This window comes from Ochotona curzoniae, unplaced genomic scaffold (genome assembly GCF_017591425.1).
Source record: "Ochotona curzoniae isolate NIBS_2020 unplaced genomic scaffold, NIBS_Ocur_1.0 contig_3190, whole genome shotgun sequence".
NCBI classification, from domain to species: domain Eukaryota; kingdom Metazoa; phylum Chordata; class Mammalia; order Lagomorpha; family Ochotonidae; genus Ochotona; species Ochotona curzoniae.
The window spans coordinates 16,773,612-16,794,666 of record NW_024465751.1 but is presented as its reverse complement, the minus strand read 5'-3'; the positions used below and the strand labels follow the sequence as shown (position 1 = coordinate 16,794,666).

At 36.9% G+C, this 21,055-nt stretch overlaps 1 non-coding gene across 1 annotated transcript; it reads left to right on the top strand.

Annotated features, from left to right (window-relative positions):
- Nucleotides 1-19,969: 19,969 nt before the first annotated feature.
- LOC121155984 lies at nucleotides 19,970-20,132 on the top strand. The gene has a single exon (XR_005883779.1). It is a non-coding gene; the product is annotated as a U1 spliceosomal RNA (small nuclear RNA).
- The last annotated feature ends 923 nt before the right edge of the window (nucleotides 20,133-21,055 follow it).

Below are 21,055 nucleotides of genomic sequence, written 5' to 3'. Positions count from 1 at the left end.
CTTTATTTTCCAGGAAATGAAAAACCTCTTTTTTGTTTTTCCTTCTTTCTTTCTGGGAAATTAGCTGCTTTAACTTTATTTTTTTTTTCTTATCTCAAAATTTTTGAAGCAGGATTTTGGTCTACATTTTTCGTTTTTACAAAATACTCTTTCACTGTTATCTTATCAGTCTTACACATTTTAATGTCAACTAGATTCCCATGAATTAAAAACTTTGTACTTCCCAGTAAGCGACTCTCTTGGTCTCTCTGTGAGTGAGTATTGTGTGTGCATGGGCACATGGGCACACAGCTAAGCCATTTTATTTATTTTGTAACTTTTGTTATTATTATTATTTGAGATGTACAGATGAAATAGAGAGAGAAAGCATTCTCACTGCTGGTTCACACCCCGACTGTCCACAAGAGCCAGGACTGCGAACTCAGTCCAGTTTGCAGTATGAATTGCCTGGACACAGCTGCTGGAGCCTTCACTGTTACTTCCTAAGAAGAGAGTTGACAAAGACCTGAACCCTGAAATTGATCCTGGAAACAAACCAAAGTCCTCAAACATGCTACTTGGGTATCTTACTGGTGTCTTAATTGCTACATAAAGTCCCTGTCTCAACATCTTGTTTGTAAGGGTTTTTTAAAGACATTTATTTATGGGTCCAGCAAAGTAGCGTAGAGGCTAAAGCCTCCTCTTGTAAATGCCAGGATCCCCTAAGGGTGCCAGTTTCTGTTTTGGTTGTTCCACTTACCATCCAGCTCCCTGTTGTGGCATGGGAAAGCAGTAAGAATACCCCAAAGCTTTGGGACCCTAAACCACTTCAGAGCCACAGAAGAAGCTCCTGGCATTCATGGGGCTCAGTGGTGGCATGTGGCCACTTAAGGAATAAGCATGCAGAAGGAAAATCTTTACCTCTGTCTCTCCTCTCTGTGAATCTGAATTAACAATAAAAATAAATAAATCTTCAAACAAAGGCATTTACTTACGTGCTAGAAATAGTTTTCTGACATTTTATCTTTACCTGTTACGCATCTACTTTCTGGAATTATTACAAATATTTGTTCTTCTAATGGTTCCTGCTTAGCTCTAGGAATATTGGAAATTTAAATAGCAACATCCTTTGGTAAGAGAAAGATTGTTTTGTGACTATTTTTGATTCAAATGGCTTGTATGCCATTTTGGAGAACATACTGCTGACAGTGTTAATTTTCAACTCATTATCAGTTTTACACAGCCCAGCATGTCAGAATCCAGTGCCTATTTTGTAAAGATGCTGCTTTCTTCTCAGAAATAAATGATAATTATAAATTCTTACAATGTAAAGTGCCCCATAATTACTTTATTCCCAACGTTACATTAATAGAGTTTGTTTAATAAATCAGCTTTATTGCCCATTATAAACCTATGGTGCTGGGTTGCATTATACTTATGGCCATATCTGCATGGTGCAGTTTTACCCCTTGATGGCTGCCAATTGCAAAGGCATAAATAAAGATTAGGTAACGATGAAAGCTCAAAGTGCAGCAAATTGCTTTAAGATTGCAGTTTTATTGCCTTTAAATCAGCAATTTGAGGCAGGAAAAATCCAATAATCTGCAAAACATAAAGCTTATATTTTTGATACACTATTTACAATTATGATTACTTTTAGACATAGTCCGCATAAAAGTGAGAGCATTGCTCAGTCACCATTACTACAAAAACGTCGGAAACAAAGCAGCTTGCTGAATGTGACACGAGCCAGGGGCCCTCAGACTGTATCCAGCAGTGAGGACTTCAAGAAACACCAGCTGAATCTATCACAGGTCAGATGTGTTTGGAATAACTTAGTTGACAACCAAGTTGGAAAATTTTCTCAACACCCTCTTACAAAAGCCCTTTCAAGTTTCCAAAAGCCAACTTTTTTCTCTTTACTGAATTAGAGTGTGAACACACACCCACGTTTCTCACCTCTGAGTTAAAGACAATGCCAAGTCACACAAACACAGCAAAAAAAAAGTCTTTTGTGTCTGCTGAATTTTGACCAACGTGATACTTTGCAGAAAACATTTGACATGAGTGAATGCTTTACATTCAGCTTCAAATCCTCCACGCTTTATTCTATAATTCATGTAATATTCATTGGACACCAGTTCTGTGACAAGCGTATTCATCTCACTGTGTACCTGTTATTCAAAAGTTGATTCATGTTAGAGGTTTGTTGGTAAAACAGGAGGAGACGTTGACATTTAAAATCTCTGTCTGGTACAGGCAGCACTGACTGGAAAGTGAAGAGAAACTAATGGTTTCGGAGGAATTACCAATACATTCAAGCTGTTCAATACAGAAATACATCAAAATACAATCTACAAACTGTCACATCTGTGGACCTGAGTGGGCTGTGATACACCCTCATATTGGACTATATTTATTTCAATATATCTAAAAGGCAGAGAAATACAGACAAAAAGAGAGAGATTCAATGTGCTTGCTCACTGCCAAATACCTGCAACAGGGATGGAGCCATGCTGAGGCCAGGAACGTGGAAGTCCATCTGGTTCTGCGACATGGGTGACACTGATACAAGTACCTATTTCATTGGCTGCTGTCTGCTGGGATGTGCATTAGTAAGAAAATGGGCCAAAACCAGAGTAGCCTGTATACAGTCCAGTCCCATGTGATATGGGTTGCTGGCATTCCAAGTGGTGTCTCAACTAATCACTCTACCAAACTTCTCTCTTGATCTATATGTAGTTTCTGTCATGTTCACTGCTTTCTACTCCCTCAAGCAAGATCAAGTTCAGTTGGCTAAGAGAACCAGTCCAATGAAGGCCCCTGATGAATGAATAGTAGTTGAAGAATTTTGATGAGAACAAAAGAATAGAAAATTGACTATGCTCTTTCAACATCACAGTAAACGGAACTTCACAAAGATTATATGAAAAAGGACTTAACAATTAATGCTTGTTCTCTGTGAACTTTTTGAATCCCATTTGCTTGTATAAGGTACGTTTGTGGTTTGTTTCATATATACTATAGTATTTTAGCAATCACATAATGTAGTATGACTTTATAATATTTTATACAAGGAAACAAAGACCATTAATTTCAGTCATAAATTAAGGAATCAAGCTTAAAAAATATAAATCAACTACGTTTGATAAGAATCTCAAAAATGAAACTCACAATACAACAGCAACAATTTACAACATTATGGAGTTAATTGGTATGGTATTGATTGACTAATATGTTAGAAACTGTGTTACAAAATGAAATTTAAGAAAAGATTCTCAAAAATGGAATCCCAAGAAAAATGAAAGCATTAAATATGAGTGCGTGCCTCATTTACTGTAGGAAACTCCAAATCAAGGGTCCCTGAAAAGAAAGAGAACTTTGATAGAGAGAATTTGTAAGAAAATGAATAAGATGAATAGAACTGATTTAGAGATTGAGTATGACTTCAATGTACATTTTTCATTAATGTATTTCATTAAATAAAACAGCCTATCATGTCTCAATATAATATCACCTATAACACAAAATAAGAAATATGCCATGTATACCATCAAATGATTGCCTTTAAAGTGGTCGAATAATTCAAACCTTGATACTTAAAGGGTCAATAAGCAAGTTTACAACAAGTTACCATACATATCATGACTTAATAGATTCATTTGTTTTTAAGCTATTTGCTTACTTCCTTCTTTGAATGCAAAGAGATAGAGGAAAAGAGAAGGAGAAAGTGAGAGAGAAGTGAGGGAACTGAAGGAGAGAGAGAGAGAGGGAGGGAGGCTGGAGGGAGGAAAAAAGAACTGGAGCCAAGAGACAAAGAAAGAGAGAATATCAATGAGTAAGCGTGAGAATGCTCCATCTGCTGGTTCACTCTCCAAGTGGTCATAACAGTTAGGGTGAACGCAGGGTGAAGCTAGAAACCCAAACTCCATCCCTGTGTCCTATGTATGTGGCAGGGACTCAAGCATTTATATAAATCGCCCAATCCAAATTAATATTTGGAACCATGTAAACCTGCTATCCATTGTATTCCTTTAAAGTTAGTTGTGTAATTTGTCTTTACTAAATTTGATTGTTATGACTTGATTTTTCTTTAATCTTTTTTATATTATTTCTAAATGCTTCAGAAAATATTCTGAAAAGCACACTTGTGCTAAAAGATAAATATTTATTTCATCTTTAGACTGCTCAATGCTTTGAAACATATTAAAAATACTTTTTGATAGCTTTTTTCTCTCAGAAGGTAATTTTCCTTGAGAATCATTCAAATTGCATATTTAGTTCCCTAAATATTTTGAAATATTACAATTTAATACATTTTTACAATAAATACTGTAATTTACAAATGTTATGTGCCTCAATCTAAAATGTATAACTGCTATAGATATGGTTCCCATGGTACAGAAAAGATAAGATATTTTTCACAAAACTTAATAACCTGTAAACAAATGGTGTAAATATACCATGAAGATATATTTTTAAATCAACTTTGATAAGGTTGTTTTTGCACAGGGAAATGATAATATGGCAGCCATGCATCACCATGATTCAGAAAATAGAACAACATCCCCTAATATTACAAACCTTGGAACTGTAAAACATGGACAATATTAATGGACAATGGGAAATGAATTCTAACCTGTTCTATAAGTTGTAGTCTAGATTGATTCATTTATTTACAGATTTGAGATTTGGAGAGGGCTGTTGTTGCAAATTAGGTTAAGCTGCTGACAGTGACACCTGCATCTCATATGACTGCCAGTTTGTAATCAGGTATTCTCTGCTATTGTGCCTGGGAAAGCAGTAGGCTACCAATGAGCTTTTTGACCCTGTATCCACATGGGAGATCTAGATGAAGCTCTTGGTTCTTGACTTCAGCTTGGAACAGCCCTAGTCTTTGTGTACCTCTGGGCAGTGAACCATCAAATAGAAGATATGTTTTCGTGTGGTTTTTCCTCTTTCTCCATAGCTTTGACTCTCAAATAAATACATCTTAAAAAAATAAAAATTGGAAAAAGGAGATAGAAGGAAAGAAGGAATGGGGATAGAGGAGGAAAAGGAAAGAAAACAACCTCTCATTTACAAGTCCATCTCCAAAATGCCCACAGCAGTCAAAGCTTTCAGGTAGAAACCAAGTGGAGGTTATTTCACGAGTAAAAAGACTAAACTGCCTGAGTCATCATTGCAATCTCCCCACGTTGGCAGGAAGGTGAGATCAGACACTGGAGTCACAGATTAGCTCAAGGAGCTCACAGGCCTGTTAACTGCTAATATTTTCTTAGTCACAAAAGCTTGGTTTTCAATCTTGGTGTCATCAAAAGGCACTGGAAAACCTCAGTGTGACTAGTGAAATGATATATATTTTGTAATGATTTTTTTCTTGGAGAATGGACTAACAGAGGGTGCATGAATCAGTGCACTTGGATTTTGCGAGTGCAGATGACAGAGGATAAAGGCAAGGATTTGTCTGTACTAGATATGGCAAGTAGTCATGCTGGATACACATTTTGGAGACACATGAATGTGCAGAATTAGCCTTAGTCTAACCTTCTAACAATCCCATACTATATCTGTTCACAGACATTACATCTGCTTTTTCATCACATTGACATAATCTTGGATCCCTTCCAAAATACTATGCACATTGATGTTTCTTTCTGATGTGCTTCACTGTGTCTCAGCCTATCAAATTAAGAACTAAAATAATTAAAAATTTTAAAAAGTTACTACTACCTGTTTATAACCAGGGAAGACTGCAGAGGATGGCTCAAGCCCTTGGGGCTCCATAGCCACATGGGTGACCCACCACAGATGTTTACCTCCTGGCTTTGGATTGGCTCAGTCCTGGCTGTTGTGGCCATTTGGGGAGTGAACCAGCAGATTTAAGATCTCCCTCTATAAGACCGCCTTTTATTTTCATTACAAAGTCAGATACACAGAGCGGAGGAGAAACAGAGAGCAAGATGTTCCATCCGATGATTCACTCCCCAAGGAGTCGCAACAGCTGGAGCTGAGCCAATTCAAAGCCTGGAGCCCAGAGTCTCTTCCAGGTCTCCCACACGGGTGCAGGGTCCTGAGGCTCTGGGCCATCCACTCCTGCTTTCCCAGACCACAAGAAGGGAGCTGGATGGAAAACAAGGCTGCCGAGATTAAAACCGGTGCCCATGTGGGATCCTGGCACATTCAAGGCCACCGTGCCGGACTCTGAAATTCTAATTTTTCAAAGATGATTTTCCTCTGCAGAATGTCCAAAAACTTAATTTATAGCAATTCAAATTTTTAAATGTAGCATAATAAATTTTAGTATCTGGAAATAAAACATGTGTTTTTAAATACCTACTCAGAAGCATTAAAATTGTTTGGTATTCTTTATAAATATTCATGTGTTTGTAGTTGTACAAAATTTATGTATTATTTTGTACTTTATGTATTTAACCATTGGTACTTTATAATATAATATTATCTATAGTAAAAGTTTTTAAAATATTGGCAAAGTAAAACAACATATTATTTTAACCAAAATTGTTAATTGTAAATTTGCTTAACACTGCAATGCAATTCTTTTTTGCAATGATGATAGACTTATAGGACAGTTTTGGAGGAAGATGTGTATGTTTTGTTAGCTTTTGTTTATTAACAGAGTTAGATTTGAGTAGCCTGATTGTCAGGAGTTAATGAGAATGCGTGGATCCAGTTCCAGTGGAGGAAGAAACCCAGGCCCGTGGAGCTGACTTTGAGGCTGCTCTGACAGGCCGGCTGAGATCCAGGCTTTGCTGAGTCCTTTCAGTAACACCACTCTCAATGCTGTCCAGCCCATCCTGTCAACCTTGCTTTTGTTACAAGATTTATTGGAAAGTGTTTCCCAAAACCTGATGCACATATATCGGTCTCTCTTTCGCTTCAGATGGAAATAAATCTGCTAAAAATAAAATAGTGAAACCTTCGAGCACAATACTCTGACAAAATTAAAACAAGGAGTTTCATAAATGTTACATATAGGAACATAAATAATAGACACTAGGTCCAAATGGCTTGAGAATGCACCTAATGATTTTTTGAAAATAACATATGTGTTATTTTTTGAAAGAACATATGTGTGTGTTTCTATGTATAAGTGTTTGCACACATTGCTGTATTGTCTGTTGCATGCAGCTGAGGCTAACTTTGCCATTTTGGCAATAGAAATGTTAACATATAAATATATATGGATATTGATATTAATCTTAAAAGTAATTTCATTTCTAGTTGCTGTCTAAATAAACAAGCACATAATTAGGAAAGTTGTTTGCTTTAATGACATGAAAAATATCAATGGCATTTTTCTCTTTTAAATAGTTACAATAACAGGTCCTAAATTTTTCCCTTTAGTGAAAAAAATCAGCTCTCACATACTGTAAAATTTTTAACCTCATGCCAATTTTGTTAACTTTCTTGACTTTATTATAATAAAGAAGTGAAATGTTATAAAACTTTTTTCTAAAATACACTGCTTTAGAAAAACACTTTAGTTTGTAGAAACTATCTTCTCCCTCTTTCCAAAAGAAACGTGTTCCTTCTAAATATCTCTTCGCTGTCTTGTTTGAGAACATGTCCATTCAACAGAGGAGAAATTAGATATCTGCAGAGTGAAATGAATACTGTTTTCTCATAAATAACACTTTACTTTTTTACTAAATCTGAATTATTTGGTTATATTTGCATTTTCCTCCAGATCTTTCAAAGCTTGTACTTTTCTGTTTGTTTTTTAAAGATTTTTATTTTATTAATAATTCAAAGTCAGCTATAAAGACAGGAGGACAGACAGAGAGGAAGCTCTTCCACACGATAACTCACTCCCTAAGTGACCACGACGGCCGTAGCTGAGCCAGTTGGAAGCCAGGAGCATGGAGCTTCATCAGGGTCTCCCACATGGGTGCAGGGACCAAAGGCTTTGGGCCATCTTCAATTGCTTTCCCAGGCTGCAAGCAGGGAGTTGGATGTGATGTGGGGCCACTAGGATTAGAACCGACACTCATATGGCATTTTTATGCATGCAAGGTGAGGACTTTAGCAGCTATGCAGGAAAATGCACTGAGTTTTGCCAAGGGGGTGGGGGAGCAACTATATTGCCAGGGACCAGTAAGAAGACATTTTCAGTAGATAATTACAGAGAAGGAATTCCATAGAGCAGCAAGTACAGTGTGCAAATGCCCAGCCTCTTGCAGCATGCTCTTGGTGACTCCCGTAGCAGTAGATACATTCCATCTTCCTAGAATAAGGCGAGAGGAGATAGGAGTGGTTCACTCATCACTGGGGATTTTGCTGAGTGAGGAATCCGTATTCCCCACTGATTTGGAGGACAGCCTGGGTGCTCACAGGAACAGACCATCTGCCTGGCTGTGTAAACCTATTCCACCCTGCTGGGCTGTCTTCTCTCACCAATGCACCAGGTCAGTCTGTGGAGGCAGAGTTCCAGCCAGTTTCCCTGCAGTAGTGCAATCTGAGCATGGGATAGTTCGAAGGTAAAAGAACAGGTTTGCTACACTGGGATACTGTGAGAGTTCCCCATAGGACATGACTGAGAAGGGCATGTGGCTTGTTAGCTCTCTGGATATTTGTGGTTCTAGCTTTGATTGCCCAGAATTCTGGGAGTGCTGAAGAGGAACTCTGCAGAGGGCTCCGTGTTCCCAGTGTGGAGCATACAGGTGTTCTCTTTAGTCCGTGTTCCTTAGTGGGTAGAGTGCTCCATACCTATTCACTGTAGAAAATCAATTGGCACGTTTTATAACAAGATGGCTGAATCTGGAAAAACCCAGCCGGATAGCCTGAACTCCCCCTACTTTGATGGCCATATAACCTCTGTCATGCTCAATTTAGCAGTCACTTTGGACACTTGACCCACCCAGAAATGCTGGCTAGACCCAAAACACAACTCTATATAATTTTGTTTGTTTCTTTATTTGTTTCTGAGCCATCAAGTTTCAACTATAAAAGATACATATTCAAGTAAAAATTTTTCTAAGATAACAATAAATAATGTCCTGGATGCATAAAAATAAAAGTAGAAATATAAGAAATGTAAAAAGAAGGAATATGAATTATCAAAAAGAACACAATAACATATTAATAATGGACTGAAAACATTAAGAGATTGAAAACAATACCTGAAAAGGAGTTTAAAATCATACACGGTTATACAAAAGCACAGAGAAGCAGTTAAAAGAAATAAAAAACGAGGCAGTTTTAAGGAGATTAAGGAAACCTGAAGCCTGTTATTAATGAAGAATTTCATATGTTCAATGAAAGCCACTGAGCAAAACTTTAAAAACAAGTTCACTAAGTCAGAGAAAGAATTCTGTATAACAGACAAACTTTAGAAGTATCTGTCACCAAAACAAAACAAAAAACACAAAGGTGGGGGGTGAGAACAGTTTTTGGATATGTGAGAGAACTTCAGACAACCAAGTGTACTTGATTTGCTGAAGGATATATTAGAAACTTAATCAGTGATATAACAGCACAAAAATCTCCAAATTTGGAGAAAGACATGAACATGCAATTTCAAGAAATGTACATAATCCCAAATAGTCTTGATTAGAAAAGAATTTTTTTTTTAAAATCACCAAGGGGAAGAAAAGGCAGATTTTGTTTAAAATGTCTCCAGTTAGATTTACAGCAGAGTTCCCAGCTGAAACCCGACAAAATAGGAGAGCATGGAGAGTTATAATCCACATACTAAAAGCAAGCAAACAAGAAAATCTCTACCAGAAAATGCTAACTAGAAAATTTCTCCTTATAAATAAAAAACTGTAAGACAAGCAAAAACAGAAATGATCCACCGTGCTAACCTTAGAAATGATCTTAAGTACCATCCAAAGAGGTCAAGAAAGATAATCAGAATCTTGAAAATCTACAATGGCAGAAATATACTAATGACAGAATAAATTAAACCCAAAATAAAGAATATGAATATTTATGGGAAAATGACAGAACCAAATCTTGTCAACCAAAGCCTTATATATAAATACACTAAATTCTTCAATTAAAAGAAGAGTGCCTGAATGGGTTAAAAAGAAAAAAAAAAAGCACCCTTATATGTATTGCCTACAAGCAACACACTACACCAACAAAAAATTCTTACAGAGTCAAAGTGAAAGTATGAAAAAGATATTCCATGCCAGTGGAAATTGAAACACACACACACACACACACAGAAATTACTCTTCTTTATGAAAAAAAAAACTATAAAAATACTATAAAAAGAGACAAATAGCCGTTATGTAATGATATTGGATTCAATTCAACAGGAAGTTTTGACTAAGCAAATACATAGGTACCCAGAATTGAAGACAGATCACTAATGGGTCTAAAGGGAGACATGTACTCCAATATATTCTAATGGGAAACATCAACATCCCACTTTCAATGAACAAAGTGTTGAATTACAAAAATATTCAACAAAGAAACAACAGAGCTAACTCATACAATAGACCAAATGTATGTATTTTTTTACTGAACATTGAATCCCACATTTTCAGAATATCCATTCTTTTCATCATTTGTGGAAAGTTCTCTAGGATAGAATATATATGAGGCTGGCCATAAAACAAGACTTAACCAATTAAAATGGAATTATAGTATCTTTTCTGACCATAAAACTGGAAATTAATAACACAAGAAACAAACTATAAAATCAAATGTATGGACTCCTGATTCAAGTGCGGATTGCTGAAGAAGTCAAATGTGGAAAAAGAAGAAAAATGTATGAAACTAATGACAATAACACCATACAAAACATATAAGGGATACAGCAAAAACAGTATTAAAAGAAAGTTTACTTAATTAGCTTCTTCATCAGGAAATTAAGTCTCAAATGCATGATCAAACAATACAACTCAGAATAGAAAGGTCAGATAAGTCAAGCTCCAATTAGATGGAGTAAAGAATTCATACTCTTTAGAGAAGAAATATACACAGTAGAAATAAAAATATATCTGTGAAATAGCTCTTATTGATGAAAAGAGTCAAAATTGGTAAACCTTTGGCCTGAACAAAGAGAAAAAAGGAGATGACTCAGTAATAAAATAAAATCTGAAAAAACAGACATTACAAATGATAACACAGAAAAAATCCATATTTGCTACAAACAGCTATGCACTTGCAAACTTGAATATCTAGAAGAGATGGGTGCAGTTTGGAGCATATAAAATTTGCTTAAATTGAGGCATGAAAGCAGAGAACAGGCAAATGCTACCAACTTCGTAAAAAACTAGCCCACGTCGTAAAATATTCAAACACAATAAAATCTGTGAATATTTTCCTAAGCTCTTCCTTTGAGGTCCATACCACCTTAATTTCAAACCTAAGAAAATAAACAAAAGACACATTTTATATTGATAACTCCAATGAACAAAGTTTCAAACATTCTCAACAAAATAATAGCTAATTTAATACAATGAAATATAAAATGAATCATTCACCCAGACCAAATGTGATTTCTCATAATGACTCAGGGTTGATTCAACTGATGCAATTCAATAAAGATAATTTACTACATTAGCAAAATGAATAAAGAGCAGAGATCCATCTTAATATATAAAAAGAATTAGATAAAAGGTAACATCTTCTTATAACAAAATGTTAAGACATTCAGTATAAAAGCAACATTCCCCAACACAATCAAGGTGATAAATATATCATTGCCAGCATCGTATTAAATGAGAAGAAAAGTGGAAGCATCTCTAATAACCTCCGGAATCAGACAAGGATGCCTCGTGCCACTATCACTTTTCCGTATACTTCTGAATATTTTAGTCAAAGCTATTGAGCAAGAAAAAAATAGATACAAAGAATACAAAATGACCTGGAGAGTGTCAATTTATCACTGTTTACAGGTTACATGCACAAGAAAAACAAAATACTTCAGTAAATGACTACTGAAATTAATTTTAAAAATTCAGCAAATTTGCAGCATAAAAAGTCCCCATAAAAATAAACAGCATTCATGCACATTAAAATATATGGATGAGAAAAAAACTTGTAAGATTATTGCCATTCAGAATAGCTACAAAAAGTCTTAAACACAATGGGATAAACTTAACTAAGATATGAAAGATATGTGCAAAAAGTTTAAAATATGTTCATTGTTTGAAATAATTTATTATCAAAATTTCCATAGCATTAAAATAAATATACTGATTTTAATTTTATTACAATCAAATGCTAAGGATATGGGATCAGAGTTGTGGCAGAGCATATAAAACCACTGCCCATAATGCCATCATCCAATATGGGTGTCAGTTTGTGTTCTGGCTCATTTATGTCTAATTCAACCCAATGTTAGGGGCATGAGAAAGAAGAGTATATTACAAGTGTTTGGGGCCCTGCCACCTATGTGAGAAACTCAAAGTAAACTCCTGGCTACTTGCTTCAAAATGGCCCCAGCCCAGTCCTTGAGGCCATTTGAGGAGTGAGCCAGTGAATGAAATCTAGCTCTTTCAAATAAATAAGTCTTTAGAAAAAATGCTAAATAATGGAATGGGTTAAAAACTTCAAAAATATCCATGCATCTATAACCAGCTGCTCCTGGAGAAAGGACAGTCTTCACTAAATGGTATTGGAATTGGATTTTCTGTATTTTTACAACTTAGACAAAATCAAAACCATTGAAAAGAAGAAAAACTGGAAGAAATCCAACACATACAGACTTCTTGGGTAAGACCCCAGAGCATAGGTTATAAACACACACACACACACACACACACACACACACACACACACACACACACACACACAGAGAAATAACAGAATGAGAGAAAACATTTGCAGTACTATTTATCTAAGGAAGAATTAATATTTAGAAATAAGCAAAAATTGGCAAAAAAAACATGAACAAACATTTCGCAAAGACTGAAAATTAAATGGCCAAAGATGCAATGTAAAATACTCAGGTTCATTAGCCATCGAGGAAAAGTCAACACAGACTACATATAATGAGGTTTCTTTTCATCTTAGCCAAAATAGCTATCATTCAAAAATCAAAAGATAACAAATGCTTATGAGAATGTACATTTGATGGAAATGTAAACTGGCAATACCAGTAGGTAAGGCAGACCATACAGTCCTCAGAAATCTAGAAGCAGATCTTTCATATGACCCAATCAGCCCTTTCCTGGGAGTAGAACCAAGAGAAATCCAGCCTACATATGAAATAGGTAACTCGGTCTTCACACTTTTAGTAGCTCAATTCAAAACAGCTATTGTATGAAATCCATGTAATTGCTCATCATGTGATGAGTGGCTAAATGAAATATGGCATGCAATCATAGGGTCTCGTTAGTGATACCCCCTACTGAACTGCTGGACTCAGAACTTCAACCATGGGGAAAATTACATGACTGGTGGAATGACCATGGAGTGCATATATGAGAAGTGTGCTCCTCAATGGAAAAGACAGAGCAGTGGACAGCACGCCCAGATGCACATGGAGGATTTTGCAGTACATTTGGGTCTGCAGAGGACATCTGGTACAATAACAGAGGAGGGAGGGCAGAAAAAAAACTGGTCAAAAACCCCATCCAAATGTTGACAGCAAATATCTGGGAGAATGGAGACTCTAAGGTGGACTGTGTCTCCATGGACCTTGTCTGAGGTAATGCCACACCTGACTCTTGTGTGTGCTTGCCAAAATGGGATCTGATTAAGTCCATCACACACATCAGCCTACAAACACTGGTAATTTCAACTGACCCAACAGGGTCAGTTCTTTCTCAGGTCCCTCTCTCATGCAAACCAAAGTATGCTGTTGTCCAAACCAACCAAATCTTCCTACCTTGGAAGATTTACTCATCCTTAGATTCTTTGAGATTGCCAACATTTCAGAACTATGGGAATCACTTAAGCAGAATCTTCAGAGCACTTTGCACATTGGGGATCATGAGTAGGTATCATGTGTCTATTCCCAACCCCAGGTACTGAGGTGGTTGGGAGCCTGGTTGTGGCATCTCTCCTTAAATCCTTCCTTTCCCCGGACAGAAGGGAGAAGAAAGAAAACCTGAAAACCATGGTTTCCCACTTTCCCTTAATCTTGGATCATTCCCACCCTGATCAACTAAGTAAACAGCATCACCAAAAAATATATATATATATATATCAAAAAGAAAAACAAAGCAACCATTAACAACAGCATCAACAACGACAACAAAACCAGCAGTTTCCTCTGTCTTTCCCTCTGTGATTCTATCTTCAAATCAATAAAATAAATCTAAAGTCATTATGTTTACTTCTATTTATGTTTATTCTAAACACCTGTCTATCAGAAAGGGTTTTAAAACCACTGTAACTTATTGTATATTTAAGCTCAAGATATCCAAGTAATTTTCAGAATTTCAAATGTAACAGTTTGAACAATTAAACTGAAATTCAATTAATGCACAAGATGCTTAAAATTAAAAATAGGATAAGTACAATAATAGTTTATTGTGGCTATCAGTTATATTTAGGGAAATGTGAAAAGACTTTTGGTTATTTGTTTATTCTAAGGTTTTTTGGGCATTTGATGAACTGTGTGATAAAATAAGATATGTGTTTACTCCTTTTACTTTCTTGATACTTTTACAAAACAGGAATTAAATCTGGAACATTCAAGTCATCCATCAATGGCGGTTCTATTCATCATATTTCTGTAAGTGTGTGTGTGTTTAAAAATCTGTTTGTTTCTTTGAAAGGCTGTTAGAGAGGGAGGGCGATCTTCCCTCCGGTGGTTAGCCCCTTAAATGGCCAAATCACCTCCAGCAAGACTGAGACAAAGCCAAAAGCCTGGGTCTAGGAGCATCTTCAGGTGAATTCAAAGCTGAAGAACTTGAGTCATCTGCTGCTGATTTCCTAGGCACACTAACAAGAATTTGGATTGAAAGTATAGCAGCTGGACACAAGCTAGCACCCATGTAGGATGCTGGGGTTTCAGGGGGCAACTCAAGCCACTACACCATAATGCCAGGCTGCTGCGTGTGTATTGTTGTTTTATACATATATATGCATACACACGTATATGAGGTACATACATACACATATATGTATGTAGACATACATACTCACACATATATGTGTATATATATCATACATAATTTATATGTGTACACAATTTCCTATATATAAGGGTCTTTATTCATATGTATTTTTGAAAAAATATTAGAGTTAGATTTAAATCTCTGGCAGTATGTTAAATTTCTGTTTAAAAGTTTATCCATGAATTATTTGAGATACTGTTGCATAGTTACTTGCACATGATTCATTTTTGAGAAGTATTGGCTTAAATAATTCTGACCACTGTATTGAAAAATATACAATTCTTAAAAGTGTGTAAGAAGACTGTCAGAAAGACAGGATGGAGACTCTCGGGCAGCAGCTGAAGTTTTAGTCTGCAGGTAGGAAAAGAGCCTTTAGTAGAAAAGGCTCAGTTCTGTCCTTAAGGCCTTTCAACTCCTTAGATGAGACTCAGTCAAGTTATCAAGGATTTGACATCCACTTATTGTCAATTCTAGTCACATCTACAGAAGTCCTTCACAGCAACATCTCTGTTTGATTAAATAACTTGGGACTATCGTTTTGACAAGATGACAAAATAATATTGAGCATGGCAAGTTCTCTGCAACATGAAATACTGTACTCAAATATCAGAAAAAGAGTGGTAGAAAATACTTCATATTGATTCCCTTAGTTTGATCTAAATACACACAAAAAAGAACCATTCCAGGCCTATGAAAAGCTGGCTCCAATTCACATTTTCTATGTGATATTCTGTGATAACATACTCATGTCTAATGCTTTGGTGTATTTGTCTTTATTTGAAACTACAGCTTAAAAAATAACACTTTCATATGATATTTACTTGGTTTGTTTCTGGATAGGAAAGTCATTCTTTGTCAAAAGGGGGTGGGCAGAAAGAAAAAATGCTACAGTTTATGTAAAACATGATTAGTAGAAAACATTAGGCTCATTGAAATAAGTCAGTCACTAAAGGACAAATATCATATGTTCTTTCTAATATTAGGCAACCTTTGGGCAAAATATAAGATCAATAGCCTTTTCAGTACTGTTTTTGCTGCTTCTCATGGGTTTTATTTTGAACAAAATAGTTTCTTTTGGACCTAGTGCAGTAGCCTAGCGGCTAAAGTCCACACCTTGCATACTCCAGGATCCCATATTGGCATGAATTCTAATCCCAGCAGCCCCACTTCCGATCCAGCTCTTTGCTTGTGGCCTGGGAAATCAACCCAGGACAACCCAAAGCCTTGGGACTCTGCAACTCCATGGGAGATCCGGAAGAGGCTCCTGGTTCCTGGCTTTGGATCAGCTCAGCCCCAGCCAGTGTGGATGCTTGGGGAGTGAATCTTCAGATGGAAGATCTCCCTCTCTGTCTTCCTTCCTCTCTATATCTGACTTTCCAAGACAAAGAAATAATTTTAAAAAACAGTTTCTTGTATTAAATTCTTCAGTGATACATAGATCATATAGTAGCATCATTTTCTCCATTTTTTTTTTTTTTTACCTTTCTCCAGTGATTTATTAGTCACTCAGTGACACGTTATTTAACTTCGTGGCATTGAAAACTTTTAACCTTCTTCCTGGTGTTGGTCTGTTTTGTCACGTTTCATTTAAGGGCCTGTAAAGTGACTGTGTAGTAGAGACCATCACATCCAGATGTTCATATCCAGGTACAATGCAGGCTTCATCTCCACTTCCAAGTCAAAGATGGACTCACAAAATATGAAACGTATTTTGAGAATAAGACACTGGAATCTGCCACTGTCCATACCTGCAATATCAGGATATGCTTAAATAATCGAATGCTTGGACTTTTGACTGCTTATCAGGGGCTGCACCATAATTGAGGGGAAATCACTGGGGGGTTGGGATTAGGGGAGAGGGCAAGGGAAAACCAGAGCCTATTGAATTGAGTCACAAAAGAAAACATAAAATAAATGTTAAAAAAAAAAGATTGTTGTGTATGGATCATAAATTTTAGTTGGATGAGCTACATGAGCGTAGTTATTTCCAAACGTTAAGACATGTGAAGTTTTATGCTATTAAAATATAGGGGCCAAGCACGGTAAGCTTGTGGCTCAATTCCTTACCTTGCACTGGCCAGGTTCATGTGCCAGTGCTTCCCATTCAGCTCCCTGCTTGTGGCCTAGGAAAGCAGTCAAGGACAGCCCAAAGCCTTGGGACCCTGCACCCGTGTGGGAGACTCAGAAGAAGCTCCTAGTTCCGGGCTTCTGATTGGCTCAGCCCCGGCGTTGCGGCCAGCTGGGGAATGAGTTGGGGGACAGATTTCTTGTCTGTGTCTCCTTCCCTCTGTAAATCTGAATTTCCAATGAACAAAGAAAGAAAAACAGACTGCTGAAACAACAAATCATTAGTTTATTTTCTGTAGTCGTGATATACGTCAATGATTTTGTGTTTCATTTTAATGCAGGTTTAATAGTTACATTCAATTCTTAGCAGTAATGTGAGTCCAGCTTTGTGGTGTAGCTGATGTTTGCAAAGTTGGCATCCCATATGTTTGTGTTCTAGTCGCAGCCACCTCACTTCTGATCTAACTCCCTGCCAATGCACCTGAGAAACAAAGTGGAAGCTGAATGAAATCCTCAGGGCTCTACACGCGTTTGTGTGACCTGGGTAAAGCCCCTGTGTGCAGCCATGGCCGCTTTGACATTCTGGCATTCCAAGAGTTTCTTTCTTTCTTTCTTTCTTTCTTTCTTTCTTTCTTTCTTTCTTTCTTTCTTTCTTTCTTTCTTTCTTTCTTTCTTTCTTTCTTTCTTTCTTTCTTTCTTTCTTTCTTTCTTTCTTTCTTCCTTCCTTCCTTCCTTCCTTCCTTCCTTCCTTCCTTCCTTCCTTTCTTCCTTCCTTCCTTTCTCTTTCCCTTTCCTTTCCTTTCCTTTCCTTTCCTTTCCTTTCCTTTCCTTTCCTTTCCTGTCCTGTCCTTTTCTTTTCCCTTCCCTTCCCTTCCCTTCTTTTCTTTTCTTTTCTTTTCTTTCTTCTCTCCCTTTCTTTCGGTTTCTCCCTTTCTTTCAGTACCTTGCCTTGCACATACATAAATACATACTATTTTAGAAAGTAATGTAAACTCAGTTGAAGTTGAATTGAGACATGGCATGCCTTCTGTGGTTTACTCTGCTTTTAATTGGACAGAAGCCAGCTGATGATATATTGTATAAATTAAGTTATAATTAATACAAAAATAATTAATTAAACAATTTACATCAAATTATAAAACTTCGAAGTTTTTAATCTGAGTGTTGTTGCTAAGGTAGGTCTTATGTTGCCATCTATTTTTGAAGCAACCCTGTGCCACTTTGTCAAAACTTGTAGAGGTAATTTTGTAGAGTACATTGGTATGTGCAATTCATTGATTTTAATTATTTTATGATCAATAAGTTAAGTACATACATATACATATAGTCTAGATATTTGTGGAGTTATTTTCAAGTAGAATAGAATATAAATTTGAGATGGACTTATTCGATATAAACAGAAACAAATCCTCATTAATGTTCCAGTGTTCTAATAGTAAGCTTATAAACAGTGGCATGTAATTTCTGAACCACACCATTTAGCATAGCACTGGGGACAGAGAAACAAAGAGACATACCTGTCATATTCTTGTAATATTTTTGTCTTTGAGTTGTAAGTAAAATAAGCTTTTGGGCTCATCAGAATTTGTAAATGTTAAAAGCTAATTACTTTGCAAATTTATTTTCTTATAAACTGTAGAAAACATCGAATCAGATAAATGTAAAAAATAACAGTACATCTGTAAGTAACATTGTGCTACGGGGGTGGCAGTCACCGGGCAGAACAGGCATGCAGTGGGCAGCTCGTTAGACAGCAGGAATACCTCCACCTCTTAGTATTCCCTTATGATAAGCCTTTCTTACTATTTGTCTGCTAGTTGATAATTACATGAAGGCCCCAAGGAAGAGGAAACATGTTAAATGATGCTCTACACCCTGATTAAAATGATGAGCAAAATGCACTACAGGAACACCTCAAATAAAATAGAACATATTTTCCAAAATTCCAGCATTGTAAGACTATAACAAAATGTTTTGCATCAATTGTATTTTTTTTAATCTTTTTCTTTAATGATTTTTTTAAAATTTTTATTGGGGAGGCAGACATACAGAGAGGAGACAGAGAGGATCTTGTGTCTGTTGATTTATTCCCCAAGGAGCCACAAAAGCCAGAGCTACGCCAATCCAAAGCCAGGAGCCCGGATGATCTTCAGGGTCTCCCATGCAGGTGCAGGCTTCCAAGGCTTTAGGCCATCATTGACTGCTTTCCCAGGCCACCAGCGGGGAGCGGGGAAGCGGGGCCACAAGGATTAGAACTGGCATCCATATGGGATCCTGGTGTGTGCAAGGTGAGGACTTTTAACTGCTAGGCCTCCGTACCTGGCTTGCATTTGTTTATCTTATATGCTTCTTAGATCAGGGGAGACATTGTACAGAAGTGCTCTTTAAGAATCGTTGCAATAAATGTCACTGCCATCCCCTCTTGTATATTTCTTCTTTATTTTTTCTTGAAAAGTTCAAGAGCTTAAGAACTATCTTTTTAGATCAAACTGCATACCTGATTGGAAATTGCAGAAAGCACATGTTATTGTTTCAAGAACTGGGGTATGGATGAATCACCAAGCCAAGATTTTATATGGTCCCTGCTACTCCACTGCTGTTCCCTGTTCCAACTCCCTGGTAATGTGCCCGAGAAAGCAGTGGAAGATGGATAAAATCCTTCGAGCCCTGAACCTAAGGACTAGTGATAATGTGACAGAAATCAACGTTTTCATCTTGATCCAATTTCAATTTTGCTAGACCCTGTTCAAATTCATTATTATATTAACCACATGGTATATTAGAATGCTTGATTGTCCCGCATTTTCAGATAGGGCTTGTATTCTACTTTCTGTGCTACTACTTTTAAAGAATTGTGTATTTAAAGGTAGGGTGGCATACTTACCTGGCAGGGGAGATACCATGCTCACGAAGGTGGTTTGCCCAGGGCAAGGCTCACCCATTGCACTCCGGGTGTCCTGACCCCTGCGATTTCCCCAATGTGGGAAACTCGACTGCAGAATTTGTGGTAGTGGGGGACTACGTTCGCCCTCTCCCCTGAAAAAAAAATAAATAAAGGTAGGGTAGCAGAGGTAGGGAGAGATACAGAACATCATCCACCACTGTTTCTCTTCCCAGCCAGGGCGGCTGTTCAGAATCCAGATCATATTCCACTGAGATTTTCAACAGTGTTGACAAGTACACAAATATTTGTTTTTGCCTTCCCAAATTAACAGTAAGCTTAATTTGGAGTAGTTAAAGCAAACTGGACTTCTGCTGTGTGATATAAAAGTCTTGAATTACAGCTTACCTGGCTGTACCACAAGCCCCCACCCCTATTTTCTCTTCTATTCACATGACAGTCATGGTTCCCTTACTAATTTTCTCAGCTTCCCTGTCGTCTGCTGAAATTGATCGTGTAAACAGGAAAAATAACTTTTTAAAGTATTTAGTAAGTCATTAAAGTATTTAGTAAGTCTTGTTTTTATAAGATGTTTGCAAGCTAACAATGTGCTTTCATAACAGGAATGAGCAATGTTTTAAGGAAATTAGTTATTAAATAGGAAGATGTTGAATTATCTAAAACACACATTAAGGCAGATGTTCTCTTCATGAGATAAAACACTGCCTTTCTTGCTCCTGGAAGTCCGTTCTGGACTGCTTGTCCGTGACACTTGTCTGGCAGGCAGCTCTGTTCCTTAGCTGTGAGACTTCCTTACCCTGAGGATTATACAGACATGCATTGCTATCAGACTGACTTTGAATGGATTTTCGTTGTTTCAAAAATCACTTGTGACCAGTAAAGTGTGAAGATGATCACTCCACAGGCTCTGGATCTATGAAAGATTATTTTAAAGCAAATCCTTTAAAACTGCTCTACAGTGAGTCTTTCATCTAGAACACTTGGGGAGAATAACTGAAGGGTCATCTTGCCAATAAACTAAGGCGGTGTCACGCATTTCCAAGCCTTCAGATCATGCTTC